Raw genomic sequence first — 5,972 nt, forward strand, 5'->3', positions numbered from 1 at the left:
AGCTTTACTCAGGCTGCAGAAACCTATTAAAATGAAGGCAAACTGACTTGACCAAACTAAAAGGCTCAGACATATTATTACCTATTAAAAGTCATTCATTAATTTTGGGATAAAGCCATCAAGAGGGACTCCATTTTGAGAGGAGGCAATTAAAAGATGTTGAGCGATGAGGTTCTGGAGTCAGAATTACATCTGCCATGTCCTACCTGAGACCTGACCTCTCTGATCTTTGGTTTCCCGAAATTACAAAAAGATGCTGATACTAACAAACTCACTGGACTGTGCTCTGATTAGATTATGTAATGCATTTTATAATGCCTTGCTAGGCCAGTTGTAGACGGAAGTCCAGCATACGAGCATCATTGGAGAGCTTATTAGAAATGCAGAATCTTAAGCCCTCCCCCAGACCTACCAAATCAGAAACTACATTTTAGCAAGATCCCCAGGGGACTTGCACCACATTCCAGCTTGAAAAATGTGGATCTTAAGCATATGACACATGCCGGGCACACAGTGAATGCTTGATAAATATCCACTACTATTATTCTGTGGAAAATTTTAGAAATGTAAATAAAATAGACTTTCATCCTCTCCCAAACGATAGATGCATTTCTTTACCCTGTTGTGTATGTCTTCCACCTTCTTAGAATTCCTCCGTCATTGCAAAGATCAACAGTTTTTTACAATATAGCGTTCAATGTAAACACTGACTTTTGTAGTTTTGATGATCATCTGCAAAACCAGAATTGAATAGTAGACATTTATCACCAAGCCAGATTTCTTTGTGGACTGTGACCTTACAGCTTAATCCAAGTTGGCAGGCAGACATTAAAATGAAATTATTAATTGACTTTTTTTCTCCCTACGGCCAAGAGCAGATACATTGGTTTTAAATGGATTCTTCACACTCTTTCAGCTTGGTCACCACTTTCCATACGCATAATTGATAGAAAAAATGAAACATAAGGAAACAAAGGGTAAAAATGTAAAAGGTGAGCATTTTTAGTTTCCTGGAGCCTATTTTAACAAAGATTGGAGACAGTGCATATTGGGTGAGGGACAAAAACACTTTGTGGATTTTTTTCTGCTTTGCATCAGTAACTGTGTGTGCCGTCTGAAAACCTCTAAGGGAAATAAGCAGTTCAGCATTTGGCCTTGAGAATTCTCTATCTCCCCTGAGTAGGAGCTGGGAGCCTAGCAAAGGCAATATATTCCTTATGAGCTTCAAATGGAAAGTACCAACCATAGAAATTTTTCAGAGCAGTGTGATGGCCCCTAAGCAAATGGACTGAAGATGGTGTCAGGCTATAAAAAGTTAATTTACTAACGTGTCTTCTTAAGAACAGCCAAGTCATTTCAAATTCTAATGCACCATAGCTGCCCCTCTTCCACAGCTGTAGCTGAACTGAAACAGAAGAAATGGGAAGCATTTACAATGGGGGCTTTAAAAAAGGCAGAATCCATGTGTCCTGTTTGCATGCTGACCTGAGTTGTTACCCCTCTCTGCCTTCATTGAAAATGCTGTCTGGTCTCCTAAGAATTGTACCAGCCCGCTGCCTGAGGATCAGGACTCCTTGCACATCCCTGAACATTATTTGCATACTGTTATCTGATCATCACATTGAGAAAGTACAATTTGTCTTCTGCAGCCACTCACTACACACACACACACACACATACACACACACACTCACTTCTTGGGTTCCTTTGTTCCACGTTTAACAAATTTACCCTCATGGGGTCTCCTTCTTATCACAGAGATGATAAATCTAATAAAATAATTTAACAGGGCAATATCTGTGTCTGATAACATCTCTATTTTAAAAAACGTATTAGAAATGTTGAAGGCAGGGACGCCTGGGTGGCTCGGTCGTTAAGCGTCTGCCTTCGGCTCAGGTCATGATCCCAGGGTCCTGGAATCGAGTCCGGCATTGGGCTCCTTGCTCAGCGAGGAGCCGCTTCTCCCTCTGCCTGCCTCTCCCCCTGCTTGTGCTCTGTCTCTGTCTCTCTCTCTCTGTCAAATAAATAATAAAATATTTTTAAAAAAATGTTGAAGGCAGATACAAAAGGCACAAAGAATAGGGCTTTTCTGTGAAACATACTCCAAAGGCCTCCTATCTCATACAGAATAAAATGCAGGGGCGCCTGGATGGCTCAGTCGTTAAGCGTCTGCCTTCTGCTCAGGTCATGATCCCAGGATCCTGGGATCGAGCCCCACATCAGGCTCCCTGCTCTGCGGAAAGCCTGCTTCTCCCTCTCCCACTCCCCCTGCTTGTGTTGTCTCTCTCACTGTGTCTCTCTCTGTCAAATAAATAAATAAAATCTTTAAAAAAAGAATAAAATGTATTATCCCCACACTGACCTCCCAGCCTTTCGTGGGAGCCTTCCCCTGCCTGCCAACCATTCTCTCTCTCTGTCCCCCCCGCCCCGACTCCTGTTTCCCTGTGTTGGCTCCTGGAGCATTAGCACTCGGAGCTTTCTCTGCCTTCAATACTCTTCTCCTAAATATCTATTTGACTCCCTTCCCTGAGTTCTTCAGGCCTGTCCTTATCAGAGAGGGCTTTCCTCACAACCCTACATGAAAGAGCCATGTCTCCCTCACCCCAATATCAGCATCTCATTATCCTGCTTTGTTTTTCTCCATAGCGCTGGTCACATAAAGTATATATTTAGTTGTACATTAATTTATTACCTGGTTGCCCTAACTAAAATATTAGTTCCATGAATTCAAGATTTTGTCTGGTTTGGTTTTGTTTTGGTTTGCTTTGGGTTTTTTGTTTTTCCCCTGCAGAACCTAGAAAAAAAATCTGGATCAAGGTAGGAGCTCAACAAATAACTCTAATGAATGATTGATTTCAACTTCATCTGCACCCACCTTCCAGCTTAAACAAACTATAAATGCATATAATATAAATAAAATTAATATTGTGTGTGTGTGTTGAGATCACCCATGTATCCTTCCTGATTTCAGCCCCCTTCTTCTCTCCTGGGAGTGATTACCATCTTGAATGTGGGGCTTAACATTTTCATGCATTTATCTTATATATATATATGTATTTGTAGGCAATACACAACGTTAGGGAGCTGCGTACTATACTGCAGCATAGCAGAGCATAGATCAGCATGGCATAGTATAATATTAGACTATGGTAAAGTATAACATAATCTAATACAGCTGATCCTTGAACAACATGGGTTTGAACTGCTTGATTTCTTGGCTCCATTTATACTTGGATTGTTTCTTCTGCAAAAAGTATTATTGTTTCCATTGGGTCCATAGCTAGAGAGAGGGCTCCAGTGTGGTTAAAAAGCTGCCAGTGGCTACAGGGAGAGACTCAGACAGCAGCTCTGACACCAGGGGAATGCCGGAGGGGCCCCTCCAGAGCTGCTGAGCTCCTGAGGCTCCTAATTATGCTTTGAAGGTAAGCCTTTCAAAAAGCTACTTGCTCAGCCCAGCCTGGAGTCCAGCCTGCAGAGGTGAGTCAGGTGGTCACCATCTCCTTGATGAGTTTCACCTCCTCATCCAGGAAGTGGCTCTCTAGGAAGTCACAGAGCGGGAGGGGTCCACACCAGCAGAAGCCAGGGCATGCAGATCCAAAAGGGCCTGCTTCAGGTTCTTCTCCAGGATCATAGCAACTTTCATGACCTCGGCTTTTTACCCCACTCGTCCTGAGATGGCTTCTGCAAGTCCTGGTTTTGTATCTTCAAGCCTCTCCTCAGCCAACTCCTGGAAGAAGTGGCCCAGGCCCTCCAGAGCCACATCCTCGAGGTCAAAATAGAAGCCCAGAGAGAGGTGAGTGTAGGAGGACTGCAGATGCACGTTGACCAGGTGGTTGACAGCAGCTTCCAACTCAGTGAAATAATTCTGAGAAATGTGGGAGCTCATGGTTGATCAGCAGTAAGGAGCTAAGCTCAAAAGATGGTGTTGGCTGGTTTTGGAGGCAAGGGATGACTGAGAAGATGGTTCCAAAGGCTCCCACTGGAAGAGATTGGAGGGTGGGATGGGACTAGGAGAAGGGGCATCCCTGGGTCTGTTCTGTGTATACACTGTTGAGGCAAGAGAAGATCCAGGGACCACTGGGCACACTGCCTCTACGTGGATTCTCTATGGTGCAGTACTGTAAATGTATTTTCTCTTCCTTATGATTTTCTTAATACAGTTTCTTTTCTCTAGTGTACTCTATGGTAAAAATACAGTATGTAATAATACAGTGTACGAAATATGCCTTAACTGACTCTTCCCAGTGAGGCTTCTGGTCAACAGTAGTAGGCTATTAGTAATTTTAGGAAGTCAGAGTTATAAGTGGATTTTCACTTGGGTGGTGGTTGGTACCCCAAACCCTATGTTGTTCAAGGGGCAAATGTATATATAGAAAAGAACAGCAATTCTCAAACTTTGATTCATACCAGAATTACCACGGGAGGTTTAAAGAATTCTAATGCCCAGCCCCCACATAAATTTCATCTGGAAATCCCCACAGGTGGGCCATTGGCATTGTTTCTTTAAACCTCCCAGGTGCTTGCAATTGCAGCCAGGTTGGACGACCAGGGGTATTGCCCACAGTCGAGTGCAGGGGTCAGGAGTCAGGCTCAGGAGCCAGCCTGCCAGGGTTGCAACATTGCCTCCAAGTCTCTCCAGCATTTCTTTTTCTTTTTTTTTTAAAGATTTTATTTATTTATTTGAGAGAGAGAGAACACATGAGAGGGGATAGGGTCAGAGGACGAAGCAGACTCCCCGCCGAGCAGGGAGCCCGATGCGGGACTCGATCCCAGGACTCCAGGATCATGACCCGAGCCGAAGGCAGTCGCCCAACCAACTGAGCCACCCAGGCGCCCCTCTCCAGCATTTCTAAAGTTTCCTGGACATCACAAGTAGCCACGTGAGGGTGGAGGAGCACACAGCATCCCTTCCTAAAGATACTGGCCAGAATCCAATGCTGTTCCTTCAACTAACCTCTCTTAGGCCTTTTTCTGAAATATTTAACTCTTGGGCATTTTAATATGGCCTTCCATCTAAGTCATTGGAAATCTCCCAAAACACGGTGAATTCCTTGCTTCAAAACACTCATTATGTGTCTGAATTTGAATAACCTTATTGAAGTACAACATCAGGAAGAGTGCACACATCATAATTGTACAGCTGGATGACTTCTCACAAACTGAATACACCCACATGATGAGCCCCTTGACCAAGAAAGCCACTAAGGGTCTGCTCTCTCAAAGATCACTACTCACCTCACATCTAAGAGTGGATTAATTTTGCCTGTTTGGCCTTCACATGAAATTATAAAATATATACTCTTTCATCTGGTTTCTTTCATTTTACATATGACAAAACACATTACTTCTTAATCTCTTTGAAATTTAAAAAGGGAAAACCACATAGAAAAAAAAAACAAAAACTAATTGTAAATAATATATTTGATTCACTACCTAGAAAAATCAAAGAATCAATGTAAAGGGGTCTATAATGTATTTTTTAGAAGACAGTTATTCATTTTTCTTCAAAGAATAAAGAAACTTTTAGATTGCCTATTTTACCAACTCATTCATAGACTTGTCAGTGTGCTTTTGCATAATGTATATTACTTAGAAAACAGCGTGAAAATAAATCACTTTTAAAGGCTTTGCTATAAAGGCAAGCAAGGCCAACTCTGTGTGCCCTATTAGCAGATTGCAATGGTCCATAATCCAAAATTCATTTTTATTTCATGTGGGGTTGTATGCTTTAAGGGATAAATGTGAATTCCTAGTTGATAATTTTAAGCTAATAACAATATTAATCTGAAAAGACCTCTTCATTTATTTAACAAATTTTGAGTGCTAGAAATAAAATGTTGAGCAAAAGAAATTTGGTGCTTGCCCTGATGAATCTTATAGTTTGGTGAGAGTCAGGTATTTATCCAAAAATCTTGCAAATAAACTGCAACTTAATTTACGGGCTTGATTGGGAGAGTCGGTCAGAGATAGTT

General features: G+C 42.1%; 1 pseudogene; it reads right to left on the reverse strand.

Moving 5' to 3' along the window:
• Nucleotides 1-3,409: 3,409 nt before the first annotated feature.
• LOC102729731 (ferritin light chain-like) lies at nucleotides 3,410-4,419 on the reverse strand (annotated as a pseudogene).
• Between the last annotated feature and the right edge of the window lie 1,553 nt (nucleotides 4,420-5,972).

The sequence above is a fragment of the Leptonychotes weddellii genome, chromosome 1 (assembly GCF_054177405.1).
Source record: "Leptonychotes weddellii isolate Sample4059 chromosome 1, ASM5417740v2, whole genome shotgun sequence".
Lineage (NCBI taxonomy): Eukaryota > Metazoa > Chordata > Mammalia > Carnivora > Phocidae > Leptonychotes > Leptonychotes weddellii.